This window comes from Hetaerina americana, unplaced genomic scaffold, assembly GCF_022747635.1.
Source record: "Hetaerina americana unplaced genomic scaffold, ioHetAmer1.1.p SCAF_1, whole genome shotgun sequence".
NCBI classification, from domain to species: domain Eukaryota; kingdom Metazoa; phylum Arthropoda; class Insecta; order Odonata; family Calopterygidae; genus Hetaerina; species Hetaerina americana.
In genome coordinates, this window is record NW_027286069.1 from 22,616,490 (window position 1) to 22,631,489 (window position 15,000).

General features: G+C 41.0%; 1 protein-coding gene across 1 annotated transcript in view; it reads right to left on the reverse strand.

The window, feature by feature from the left end:
- The window catches only part of LOC139689250 (annexin B10-like), a 148,131-nt gene that overhangs the window by 72,662 nt on the left and 60,469 nt on the right, over positions 1-15,000 (reverse strand). The window lies entirely within an intron of this gene.

Below are 15,000 nucleotides of genomic sequence, written 5' to 3' on the forward strand. Positions count from 1 at the left end.
AGAGAGTGTGAAAGCGCTACAGCGAGAAGACCAAGTACGGTTGAAGTGCCAAAAAAAACAGGACTTCTTTCCCCTCAACTAATACTAAAACCAACAGAAATACAATAAGTACTACTCCTCTCAAGATAATTTAAATAAATAAGGGGAAAAAATCCTGGTTTTAATACCATTATGACTTAGAAGACACTATAGTGTGAAAGGTCAAGGCGGCACGGAAGAAATTAGTGAAAGAGATTGAAGTCTGTCTAAATTTATTGACAGTGCCTACACGAAAAAGGAACCGGTTTCAATGGTACTATGTGTGAACGCATTGACCGCCGTCTTATCAACGTGCACACGTAACTATCAAGATAGAAAGTACTCTATATTCACTCATGCTTGTAAATAATTGCTATTATTTCGTGTCTCAATTGGAGAAATAACAGGTTTCGGTGCTTACGAATTAATGGATACACATAAATATGCAACTTAGGACTAAAAATGTCTTTGAAGAAATGATTGGTTGGTTTATTTGGTTGACTACCGTTTTTAGGGTAGGTTTTTGTATGGATACAGACTGAAAAAGCTTAGCCTCGCCCAACAAGACACAACATGACATCCAACAGTACGAGGTTAGTCTGAATAGTTTCCGACCTAACAAATATACGGACATCCATTACAATTTTGCGTCCTTTTTCGACTACGATGCCGCGTATCGGTGGTAATTACAGATTTTGTCCGTTCCGAACTCTCATCATCAACCAAGCTAGTACGGCCATGTTTGAATTCAGTGGCCCAAAATTCCACGGACGTAAAATGATGTGCGCAGAGTCGCCGTAAACAACGAACAACACCTCTTTGATCTGCGTAGTAGTCGTATTGCCTTTTCAAAAAAATAAGTATTAATTGACAGCTTGATACTCAACTTTCTCCATTTCCACAAATACCCTCACAACGACTAACTCCCAAACGATTGCAAAACAACAACCGAGGGTCAAAAATGGCTTAAATATTGTCGATTATATTTCAACGAATGTGCAAAAATATTCCCAAGATTTAGTTGAAGACTGCTGCCATCTTCATGTTGAGGTTGGAAACTTGTAAGACAACCCTCGTACAGAAAATGCCTTTTCGATTCCGTATACTTCTATCTACCTCCGTTCATTCCTTCAAACATTACTATCCCTTCCTCGTTTGTCTAACAACCTCCCTTCTATATCAGAGTATTATTCACTATCTAATCACCAACTAAAAAGCTCTGAATCTATCTTTCCTGCCTCATTTGGATTTCTTCCAACAATCCTCTCTCCTCCTCCACCATTTCACTTGCCGAGCACTTCCTTGTTTGTTTTCCTTTCTGCCCATTTCACTTTTTCCTTCCTTCTTCTCCACAACAACAATATATTATAGCCTCCCATCTACGCTTGTCATCTTACAACAATCAAGTTGTAAAAAAACACGTTCCATACGAAAGCTATCACCAATGTAAAAAAAAATATCAGCTAAGACATTGATGGCTATATTCGGAAATTAATTCCATTCCTTTTATTTTTCTATTAAATTTTTCAAATAGATATCCACATGGTTGAATCCCGCAATCGGGAACCGCATTCATTTGTTTCATTCCGATGCGTAACATTAATTATACAATGGAATGAAATTGTTCCGATGCATAATTTAACGGAAATAAATATTTTTTATTAATTTAATCATTTTTAAATTTGCATTAACAAACTTCAACATAAGCTCATCAAACCAACGGCGAATTTATCCCGGACAAGGGGCGAATTTATACCTGATGTCCGCAATCGTCGCTCGCGTCAATTACCACGTCGCTTTTTTATTCACGTCAATTTCCCTCCAATCGTGCGCGACCGCAAAGGATTCCTGCCGTACTTCATTTGAAAAAAAACAAGTGATAAGCAGGTTGCGAACGAAAACGACACCAATGGCGGAATGGTGTCTTTTATTTCGAGGGAATAGATCCAACACTATCTAGAAATTACGCGTTTGGCAAACGATTGCATTACAGAAACATTTATGTGGTTGATTAGGACGTTGGTCAAGTTCCAGGGTCATTTCTGGACATCATTTAAGTAGATTGAATCAAAATTTAAAAGTGAACATTTCATCTCAAGTTCATTCCAACTGAGGCAAAATAATACGTAATTATTTTTCTCTATCACTCTTGTAAATTTATCTGCTACAAAAATAACAATTTGAAATACAGATAACATCAAAAAACCAGAGATATAAACCCGCAGGTTGATTTGATTGGTTAGAACCCACCCAAGTGTAAGTCCTAAAGTATGTCGTGTGAAATTGACACATAATGGGTGTGTGTTTGTCAGTTCCTTGTTTTCTTGTGACCCCTTGGGGTTTACAGTAGGAAAGCTATTCGTTTCATTGTAATAATTGTGGTTTTTTGTTCCACAAGACTCTGAATACTCACGATGACGAAATTTTTAAGATAATTGATCACATCACTGGTTTCTGACACCAACATCTTCGATAAATTGCTGATGATAACATTATGCTCGTTACTAAGGTCACCTGGTGTCAGGATGTAATTGAAATATTCATCCATGATGTGGTAATCGTATATAATCACGTGCGAGTAAAACTATGAGGCAACGACATGATGGTCATCAGCCATGTTGGAACGTTTTGAGGACATAAAAGAGTGTTGCTGACATGGTATAAAAATATTTTGGATTAATTTTTTTTTTAAATCCCAACGTAACAAAGGTAGAAACAGATATAAGTGACTAATGGTTGGAAAAAATATTTTTTTGAAATTTTCAATAAGACTGTCGGATTTTCTTTTGGATTTTTTCGCGTAAACTCCCTCATTTCACTTAAATATTCACATATTTCCCTGACCTTTCGAGAGTTTTAAAGTTCCCTGTAAATTCCCTGACATTCTCTTTCAGCTCCCAACGTATTTGACATAATCAGATGGTCGTATGTGATATCAATTATAAACTGATGAAACGCTCGACTAAAAAAAAACTGGAGATACTTTAAAATTAAACAGTAAGTCGTTGCGAATGATTTAACACTTATTAGGCAGTGTTTATTTCTACTTATATGAGTTATTTTTATAGATTCTATGATATGATCCTTGCAGGGAATGCGTGGTCTGAAGAAGTTAAGCCTCTTTTTTTAGGGGCGTAGGGTTACGTCGGACCTTTGACGAAAAACCCTAGGCTTCATCAAAGTTGAAGTTGCGAGCTTCATTCTCCGTCTGACGTGCTAAGGAAGACGGAAAGCGCTAGGTTACGACTGTGAAGGGGACTTCAGATGACCCCCTCGAGGGTGCGCGCGGATACGTTATACGGGAGGTCACAGACGCCTTAGTGAAAACTTAATTTTTAGAACTGTGGACTGCGTAATCGATTGAGTTGAGGGATCGGGTGCTGACGGACGTTCCCGGGGTACAAAACCGGGTGATGCTCCGGGACTAGGGTTGCGTAGCCAACGGATCATGGACCTCGCGTGACACTACTTATCATGCAACCACATATAGTTGTGTTTCTTAATTAACGATTTTCTTCGGGAAAAATCTTAGGAACTTATTCATCATCCCTCTTGGGAGACAATTACAAAGGACAAATTAGGAAAGGGGCAAAGCAGAAGCTGTCACGGCGCGAGACGGAAACACAACAATAAATATAGCAGAATGGAGGGTTGCAGTTAACTAATATTAGGATTTAATTTATATATATATATATATATATATATATGTGTGTGTGTGTGTATGTGTATATATATTCATTCACATAGATATAGGTATAAGCTAAAGGGGTAGGAACACATAATGCCGGGTTTTTCATGTTTGATGGGTTATATATATATATATATATATATATATATATATATATATATAACCCATCATAAGTTATATTAAATATATATATATATATATATACATATACATAATATAACTTATGTGAAAGTCCCATGGATGTGAATAATAAGGTCTATGGTGTAAGCACTAGCGAACAACAACAAAAATACAGAAACGCACAAAAAAGAGTGAGTTTCTTTTCTTTATTTTCTACTCTACATCAAATCCCCCATCATCCCTGTGTATCTCCTTCCTCCCTTCATCCCGTCAAAACGTCCCCATCATATTCCTGCCCTTTTCTCGTTTGCCTAACATTCTCCACTCTATTACAGTCTTCAACATTCCCCTGCCGGTCAATACGCCCCTCATCCATTTTTCCTGCCTCCATAGGATTTCTCCCAACAAACCCCTCTCTTTGCCCACCATACCAAGTACTTCCTCATTCGCTTTCTTCTCTGTCCATTTCACCTTCTCCATTCTTCTCCAAACCCACATTTCAAAAGCCTTCAGTCTACGTCTATCCTCCTGCTTCAATGACCACGTTTCCGCGCCGTACATAATTACGCCCCATATCAAAGTCTTTTCATAGCATCCTTACTAAATATATATTTTCACACACACACACACACACACATATATATATATATATATATATATATATATATATATATATATATATATATATATACACATACATATAGATATTCTGAGAAAATCTGTATAATATAGTATAAATATTCTCTCCAATGGCACCTTTTTGGTTTCTGTGAATTAATTATAATAAGACGTTTGACTTTCTATTATATTAAGACTACTATACATAAGACTTCTATGATATTCTTCTATTAAGACTAGAATATACAAGACTTCTATCATAATATGACTACTGTAAGAATTCTATTTCACATTATTTTGACTGACGTGCCCTCTCCTCTTCGACACACTCATTTGCGACCTTTGGTCCTAATTTTGCGCCGGTGTCTTGAAACGTCTCGACGTGGCAACTATGCCGTGTGGCCTTCCGACTTGCCGCACGCGTATTACTGAAGATCTCCTCTTCCAACGGCAAGTCTCTTAGATTTCCCTCCCAGCACCCCATCTAACCGCAATCGAATTGGACCGCGAAACGCACGTGCGCTCCACTCCCCTTCCCATCCCCGCCCCCTCCTCCTCTTTCTCCTCTTCCTTCTTACACTTCCCTCCCCCCCACCTCTCCCGGCTCGTTTTCGCCTAAGGCCTCAAAGAAGGGCTGAGGAAGAAGAAAACCGATTATTACTACACGGCCTCGCACGCTGAGAGGAGGCGACGCCCATTAACGAGCAGTGTCACAAAAGACTTTTCCGACATCCCTCCCTCATGCCATCATCTCCTTTTGAGAGTCACTAGAAGGGATGGGGGGGGGAGGTTTGAGCTGGAGGGAGGATTCGATACACAACGCGGTCTCTTCCTTCACCCCTTTCTGCCAGCCTCTAGTTCCGTCTGTTTCCACGTCCGCAAGGCTGCTCTTCCTTTCTTATTCCTTCGCTTCCTTTTCCCACGTCTCACTCCATCTGTGTTTACGGATACGTAGTATTCCTTCAACTTCTAGTGATAAACAGACACATTTTCGGAGGGCTCATGTCTCGTAGAAACTTCCTCCTCATTCTTCCAAAGGCACCCTCCCCACACGTAAACAACATCCTCCCTCACGTCCCAACTACTCTTTCACGACCCAAAAATCGCAATGTCTACTTCACCATTGTACAGGTACCTACACGTTTCGCGAATATGGCGCGGCGCGCATTCTGACATCTTACCAATTCGCCTCTGAAGGGCGTATTATTAGTAAAATTAATAAATCGTTGAGACTATTATGTCCGACAGTTAAGGATCTAGTAATATTGGTGAAAAACAAGGTAATAACAGGTAAATATATGTAAATTTGACGACCAGCTTGTTTAATAGGACCTTGAGATGAAATCTCCCGAGTTCGATTAACCCCAGGTAACTCCTTAACAATCTACCATATTGTGTCTGACAACAGTTATCTTCATAAATAGTTTTAATGACTTCACTTACTCCTACTAGTTTCCCCGTATTTTGTCAAGAATGCTAGATATGATGTATGGTTTCAATGAAAAACATTGTTATCTTCAGTAATGACATTTTTATTAAAAAAATGTAGAAATACCCTCTAATTTTAAAAGCTAACATTCAAGAGAGTAATCTAATATTTAAGTTTAAGTAAAAAAATACACAATTTTTAAAATCGCTTGACTGATTCACTAAGGGTAAAAATGGCGCCTTAAATGAAATACTATATATTTGCATTGTTAATACGAAACTAAATTTGAGGAAAAAAGGGATATTTTGATACATAATATGACGAATAACTAAGTGCGCATTTTTCATTATGAAATGCAATAAAAATGAAGTCATTTTTTGCCTTAAACTTTAAAATATATAAATAAAATGTAATTTACCACTGATCTTCAGCAAAAAAAAATTCATAAAAAATGTTTTTTCCCAAACACTCAAAAAGTTTATAAAAGAGAGGAGAGCTGTTTTTTCACGATAAGACATCGAATTGACCTTATTTAAAGAAATAATCTTTCCGTGATTAAGGCCATCGTCAAGAGGCAATGTAACCTTTCGTACTTTCAAGTCAATTTTAATTATATGTGTACAGAGATTCAATGAATTGATTATTTAGGTATATTGATTTGAAAAAGAAAACAAATTAAACCTATCCATAATTCGACTCTCGCAGACGTGGTCGCGTTGCGACGATTGGAAACGTGCTGGATTTCTCATTCGAGTAATTTAGAATTGGATGAGGGACGAAGCCAGGGCTTTCAAAAGAAAACATTTTTTTCTCCTGTGCCTCTTTACACCACTGCCTCTTCAACAAATCAATGAATGCGCCAAGAATCAAAATAACTGGGTTGTCTCGAGGAACTTCTTCCAAAATTGGAGTGAATTTGCCATAATCAAATTAAAACCGTAACTGCCACTGCCTTCCTCATCTCCTACACGTCGGGATTAAATTAATACGGCCGGATCATAAATCGATAACTATCGTATACTCGAACGACATCGTCGAACATAAATATTATCATACAGGCAATATTTTCGTTTGGGTGACATTATATAAGAATATACCACCGAAAAGACGCTATGGCCGAGATGGTAATAAAAATTATACGATATTATCGAAGTGACAAAATGGTCGACATTGCTCTGAGGTCACAATTGTGTGCGCCATTTCGATATATCATCACACAGATAATGATATTATGCCGAAGATCGATAGTGAAAAATTAAAATCTCAATTCCTTGGAGTATCATTCTGAGGGAACCTATCGTTCAGGATGTTGAAATATGATAATTCGACGTCAAGTCGATCATTGATTCATCCAAGATCCCATCAAAGTCGAAATTACGATATTTCCAGCGGTGGATATAACAACATATATAAGTTTCTTGTAATGAAGATATGGTCGAATTTATTCGCTCTACTCGATATGGTTGAGAGTTTAAGATAATAAGTCACAAAAATCGTCGCAATAATACGATATGTCGATATTTCTGTATATCTCCGCAATTTGACGATATTTTCATTAAATATATATTATATATATATATATATATATGTATATATATATATATATATATATATATATATATATATATATATATATATATATATATATATATATATATAGAGTTTAGCGTCGCAATTGTGACGACGATTGATGATCGATATTTGCAAATGATTATCGACCTGCTTTAAAGGATTAATGTATCGAGGGAAGTGATCAATGATGATCGAGAAATTAGCTATTTCGACCTCAATTTCAAACTGTCAATTACACATCATATCGACTTCGTTTCCGTGAATGGGACTAGTCAATCATATGATGATGATGATATGCATCTCTGATTTATCCATAACGACGCGGACCTTTTTGTCCATGCTAAAAAAATAGGGATAATGCTACTGCTTTTGTCAACTTTTCTTAATTTTTTCCCTCAATCGTTGGTTAAAAAAAGCACATAGTATCTGTGATGACGAACTGCAGATACTTAGGTAACCTCGAAGTAATGTGAGGTGCGAAGACATTATTATACAGGTCAAGGTTCAGTTTTATTTATTTTTTTTAACTCCAGAGACTTTAACGATGAAATTCATATCCCGTATCGATCGATACATATACACTCAAGTAAGCGTCGTAACTTGTTATCTCGATCATTTTATTATGGCCGCGTACACGGAATAGTGCGAAATAGTCGAGCGATTAATCGAACGCTAACAACGTCCAGTATCGGAGAATTCCATCTCTCCTGGCATAATCTACAGCTCGAAAATTTCTCTGAATAAAAAAAGAATTCGAAGCGACAAGCTCGTCGACCTGCATCGTAATTCTCACCAAACGTGGTCGTAATTTAGGAGAGAGAGAGAGAGAGAGGGAGAGAAAAAAAATATATTTTTCCATCCAGGGGGCAACTCGATTTTCAATTTTTTTTTAATTCTCTTGATTAACGTATGGAGACCCAATGGAGAAGACAGTCGCGAAACGGGCTGCGCATTACCGAAGCGGCATCAATGCGTGAAAATTCGTGAGTCGGAAGGATATTCGAAGCTTGGGTCATGGCGAAGGGAAGAAAAACGTGAGGTTGATGAATGGTGACTCCGCCGTCGGAATGGAAAATCGACCAGAAATAAATCGCGAGGAGTTCGATTGTGACTGGGGGAAATCGTGACACGTCTCAACTTTTGAAAAGGGTAAAGGGTAGGAAAGGTTTCGTTCGGAGGACGTTAAAATTTTATAGAATGTAGATTTCAAAAATTATTTTTTTTTAGTTCACGTACGGGATGGTTCAACATCTTCGGGATATGTATGGGAGGGAAGAATATTTGAATAGAAGACTCAAAATTAGCTCGTTACATCCTTCCTCAACTTAATTTTAATGGAATTAAGTTTTAACAAGTTCAACTCTTTACTGTTTCGTGTGAATTTCCTCGAGTTTTTATTTATATTAAAAATATTAATCTAGCGGTGAAGCTGGGCGTGAAATAAAGCCAGAAAAAGACCAATGTGTATATATCCAATCTCCAATTCTCCAATTCTCGTGGACGGACCCCCGTTACTCCGGTCGGGGCTCCACTGTGTTGCCTTTCCAGCCGCCTAGGCTTCTAAGGCAGGGCGTCGTCTTCTGCGTTGTCACGGCGTTCTGGCGATCCCTGCTACTGAAGCCTGGGCCTCTTCTTCGCTGGGAGGGCATCTTGGCGATCCATGCTCGCAATGGGGCGCTTATAGCGGTCCCACGTTGAAACCTGGATCTCTCCGAGGCGTCGGATGGTGGCGACGTCTGAATCCGCAGCCCTCTCGAAGAATCTTCGAGACAGCTCCGGAAGAAGGACGTTCAGAGGTTCCATGTTCCCGTCCTGGTGCATCTCTTCCACGCGGGCGTAGCGCCCGCATCCCAAGATGCACCGTAGCGCAGAGTTCTGCACCACTTGGATGAGAGCGAGGGTAGACTTCGGCACTCCTGACCATACCGGCGCTGCGTACGTGATGACAGGCAACACGCACGCTCGGTACAGTCGACGCTTCGTTTCCGAGCTCAGGACCCCCGGACGAATAATCGGCCGAAGCCGGTTAAGCGCCGCGAAGGCCTTCCCTCGGACACGTCGCGCTTGGGCGTTCCAAAGGAGTTTCCGGTCCATCAGCACTCCGAGGTAGAGAACCTCGGATTCCCACGGAAGGGTGACTCCATTCACCGACAGCTCCTCTTCTGTCGGCGCTCCTCTGCCGGTATGGAAGACGATTGCCTTCGTTTTCCCGGCATTGACTGCAAACCGCCAGCGACGATACCACGAAAGTAGCTCGTCGACGACGATCTGCAGCCTCTCCACGGCGAAAGATATTCGCCGGGAGCTGCACAGGAGCGCCGCGTCGTCCGCGTATAGTGACAGGACCTCGTGCCTCCCATGACTCCTGGGAATGTCATGGGAGAAGATGTTGAATAATACTGGCCCGAGAACCGAACCCTGGGGGACACCAGCGGAGATCCGGTGCACCCCAGAGAACGAGTCAGACCAGGAAACGACGAAGGTCCTGTCTCTTAGGTAGGAGCGGATCACCTCGATGATCCACGTCGGGAAGTGGAGTCTCCGCATCTTCAACAGCAGTGCCTGGTGCCAGACGCGGTCAAACGCCTTGCTGACGTCGAAAAATGCGCCTGCCACCGACATCTTCCTGTTGAAGGCGTCCGTGATGAAGTCCGTGGTTCTCACCAGCTGATGGACCGTGGAATGCCGCTCGCGGAAGCCGAACTGCTCATCCGGGAGGATGTCAGCCTCTCGGACGAAACCTACTATCGGCTCCAGCAGAAGTCTCTCGTACATCTTCCCGAATCCGTCGAGTAGAGAAATGGGCCGGAAGTCTCCGGGTCCCACCTCCGTCCTCGACGTCTTCGGGAGACATATGATCCTCGCTCTCTTCCAAGTGGTCGGGAAATAGGAAATCCTGACGCAGCCGTTGTAGATGCTGGTCAGGTACGCCACCGCTGCATCAATCTCAACTGAAGAGTATTCTTAAACTTTTTGCTCGAAATAAAAACGTGGGATATTTGTATCGACTTCAGAAAATTGCTCATCTTTATCTATTCACAAAAGAAAATAATGGTTGCGAAATTCGAACAAATGTACTGTTTCCATCTTTAAAAAAAAACACGACGTAAATAGAGCGCAGAGCTGCCCTCTCTGTTTGGAAAAGTTAACCTTAACAATAAAGGGCGCAGAATTGCCATCTCTGTTTTGGAAGGTAAACCAAACGGAACGAGAGGCCTCATTTCTTCACATCCGCTTGCATCTATCCTCCTTTTCCCGATACGACCGCTTCCGTATTTTCTTTAAACACACGTCCGTATTGGAAGTTTTAAGGGTCTTGGAAAATTTAGACCAAGCCAGAGGGCCATTAGGCACCCTCGGGGTGGCAATAAATGCAGGTCACTGCAGACAAAAAGGCCTAACTTAAACGCTGGTGCGCTGTCTTTAAATATATAGTATACCGACATGAATATAAACGGAAGATATTCTCCTTCAAATAATTCAAGTTTCTCCTTCAAATTTCCCAAGGCATTTCACAAATTAGCTCCACGCCAGACTTACAAAAATCACTCAAGTGTTTCACGCTTGATACTCTAATAATACCGGCAAAGTTTACAAAAAAAATATATGAATATTTGTAGAAATAAATACACATATATTTATACTATATATAGATACATTGTGGGTCGCGATAGTCCAGTGGTAGAAGGTTGGACTACTGAATGGAGGGTCCCCGGGTTCGATTCACGGGCAAGCCTCGCTGGGCACCTGTGGCTCCACCCAGCAATGTGATTTTTCGGGTACCAGGTCTTCCTGGAAAAACATAACCGACACAGTGAAAGGAACTTGCCCCCCTTTCCACACACTGGATGTGTGAATTTCACACGCCGTATAGGACTTAGTACAGGGTGAACTCTACCATCACCTACTAAACCGAACTTTGGGTTGATTACTGTGTTTAAGGTTTATATAAATATATATATTATACTTATATATATATATATATATATATATATATATGTTATATATATGCATACACACAAAAAAATGTATATGAGTTTGTGTGTGTGTATATACATATTTATAGTTATATATATATATATATATATTTATATATAACGATTGTACGAAAAAACACACAGGAGCGGCACAATAATGGACTGGCACAATATAACACAAATAGGATAGCAACATTTAAAAGGACACTCACACGGTAAATTGTTCGAGCTTTCGGTTCGAGCATATCGACTTGAAGAAGGCCTCTGAGAGGGCCGAAAGCTCGAACAAGTGACCGTGTGAGTGTCCTTATAAATGTTGCTATTCTATTTGTGTTATATGGTGCCAGCCCATTATATATATATATATATATATATATATATATATATATATATATATATATATATATATATATGTGTATGTGTGTGTGTGTGTGTGTACATATATGGAATCACCAAAGAAAAAATCGGTCCCCGCGTACTTTTGTGTTACCACCGGAGTTTTGGCCATCGCTAGAGAAGCAAGTCAGATAGGCGGGAATCCATCGTGAGTGACCCCTGACTTCTAAATCCCCGGAGCGCGTAATAAAATCATGCAATAAAAATCTAGGGTCGGAAGTAGTTAAGTGTGGACAAATTAATGCGATCGTTCGCTACTTTATGGATGGAAGCGATTAAAGTGCCTTACGGGAGTTAATGGAGGGACCTGGTAGCACCGTTGGCATTAGAGCGCCAGGTTACTGACCGGAGGGACCGGGTTCGATTCCAATTAACACCTCTGGGTACCAAGTGCCTCACCTCCAGATGAGTGATTTCTTTATTTCGGGTACCAGATCTTTAAAAAAAAGGGAAACCACATGGGGTACATGGAATATGGATCTGTCCTCCACCCCTTATTAACTTGTTATTGTGTGAGTTTTACACGGTATAATAGGACTTCGTATTTGTTGCACTCTTTATCTTCAACCATCAAACCAGCCTTTGGGTTTGATAGCTTTGGTTGGCAGGGTAGTTCGGGGGGGAGGGGGCGGAGGTTAGATGTTGGCGGAGCGGGGAATGGGAGACTATCGGGGTGCGCCGTCCAGCTATCCAGTCTATAGATGAATGCCGGGAGAAGTGTATTTTCCAGTTTAACGTCCCCTATACGAACGTTTCAATAATACACTCGCGCCTCTCATATCCCCTTTCCTCCCTCCCACCTCAAACCATCCCTCCCCCCCTTACCACCCTCCTTCGGTGATGGGGTAGACTGGGAGGGTTCGGAAAATCCATTAATAAAAACCCGAGGGCCACCTGGGGACTTGTAACACCATCGGTGGGAGGTTGGGCGGGGAGAGAGAGCGGGGATTACAGGGGGGGGGGGGAGTGCATACCCCCAACACCAATCCGATAGCCTCTCCCCCGCACGAGATAAAATATTTAGTTGACATATTCCGTAGGGCGTTCATCGCGACGATGAAGTACCTATTGCGCATTAAAATGACGTCCGAAATTCGTACCTGCACACACATGGGCGCGCACGAAAAACCTTAATTCACAATAATTTTGAAGTGATTATTAATTTTTTAATAAAGTGTAGAGGTTTTGCATTGTGCTTAACATGGGTGCACTGATATACACGGTCCATCATGAAAGTAATGCGCTTGATTTTATTGTGACGCGACTATCCATGGTAGCGCCGTAAAACCGGTCGGAATATGTGATGGAGGGTCTGCCCTTTCAACGCAGCCGGTCGCCAGTTTGCGCCGAGCAGTATAATGAAAGATGCGCCTCCACGTGATGTGTGCTTTTCGACTTTGTAACACGGCGCGATAGAACGCCCAACCCATACGCCACATGCCCTCAACCACACGTCCTTCATCGTTACCAACTTCCTGGTCCGGAGCACAACCTCAGTAGTCCCCCATCTCCCTTACAATCCCGAGTTGTCTCCGTGCGATTTTTTTTTCCCGACTGAACAGTGGAGGTGAAAGGAAAGCATTGAGAGACCGTGGAAGACATCCAAAAGCATGGTATAGCGTTCCTGAGGAACATTCCCGTCGAGGAGTTTCAGGGTACCCTCCAGGCGAGGCAGACACGTCTCTGCAAGTGTATTGATGCACGGGGAGATTATTTTGAAGAATATCAAGCATTTGTACAAGTACGATTAAAAAATCTACTTTTCCCAGAGAATGCTTATCACTTTTATAGTTGGCCAATGTAAATTCGTTCTAATACCATCTTGTTTTTCAGACCTGATAGCTACTGTGAATAAAAGATCTCTTCTGTACGTTCGTTGCAGAGGCATTGGTAGAGGCGCTTTGACCGCGTAACATTTAATGAGAAAAAAATTACATGATTTCAGTGGTATCCGCCCCAAAAACCGCTAATCCCAGTATTAATTAAAGGAAGATCGTTCATTACTTTCCCCGAACTAATTGACCAATTATACGACGCATCATTCGATCGTTGTAGAATAGGTTGTTTAAATGTAACAATGCGCCATTTAACCTTCCGACAATCACCGCAAGCGAACGTTTATGACGCAGTTGGGCGAAAATAATTGCAAAAGGCACCAATTCGGGTTTTTTTTAGTTTTTTCGGCCAATATGAAAAAAATGAAGGGCGAAACCGCGTCAGCCAGGAATAGATTTTATCACGGGATATTTCGATACCGGGACTGTACCGCACGTTATAAAAATATTTCTCATAACATTGCAATATTTTTTAAATTTTATTAGGGGACACAAGACCGATTGACAACGACGTCAATCACGCGGAAGGATACCTCATTAATCATCCTGCTCATGATCAAGTACTTCTTTCGGATGAGGTTGACAGCTCGTCATATAACTTATTCTATTTTTTTTAGGAAAAAAAAGGTATCCCCCTCTTCTCCTTGGCATCGATCATTCAGAGATTTCCGATAATTTTTTCGCCTGAACATCAATTTGTGACACTTGATTGAAATGCATTGGCATTTGGGTTCATATAAACAGACCCGTGCCCTCCGCAAATAAATTGACTTCACATTAATTCCGTGTTCGGCACACTACTACTCCCGGGGCATATTTTGTCCATTATTTTTTAAAGGAAGAGTACAGGTTTAGGCTACTCCAAGGAAAACACGAAAGGGTAAAGTGGGGGGGGGGATGTGCAGCGCGTTGCCTAATATGACCATACCTACATATTCCATACAAGGACTGATGTAGCCAAAATTATTTCCATGACAGTTAGGTAGTCCAACATTTAAGATACATTTTCGATGAACCTAAACTGGACGACGATATGCGAGGTCTTTAAATTAAGTAATGCGACTGGCAACGTAGCGGTCGATCTGGCAACATTGGAGGCGCTGGTCTTGGAGGGGCGGCAGGGGAACATGTGATCCGCCTTCAGGACGGGTTTGAACTCGCTCGAGTCATTACGTCGAGTCCGTAGCGATTATTTTTTTGAAACAGTTTTTTCTATTGTGTTCTAAAAATGAGTGACATCTATTTCGAGCAACGGTGTGCTACCAGGATTTGCTTCAGACTTGGGCACAGTGCAACGAAAACCCTTGCTTAACTTCAGCAGGCCAATGGAGATAGTGTTTTGTCAAG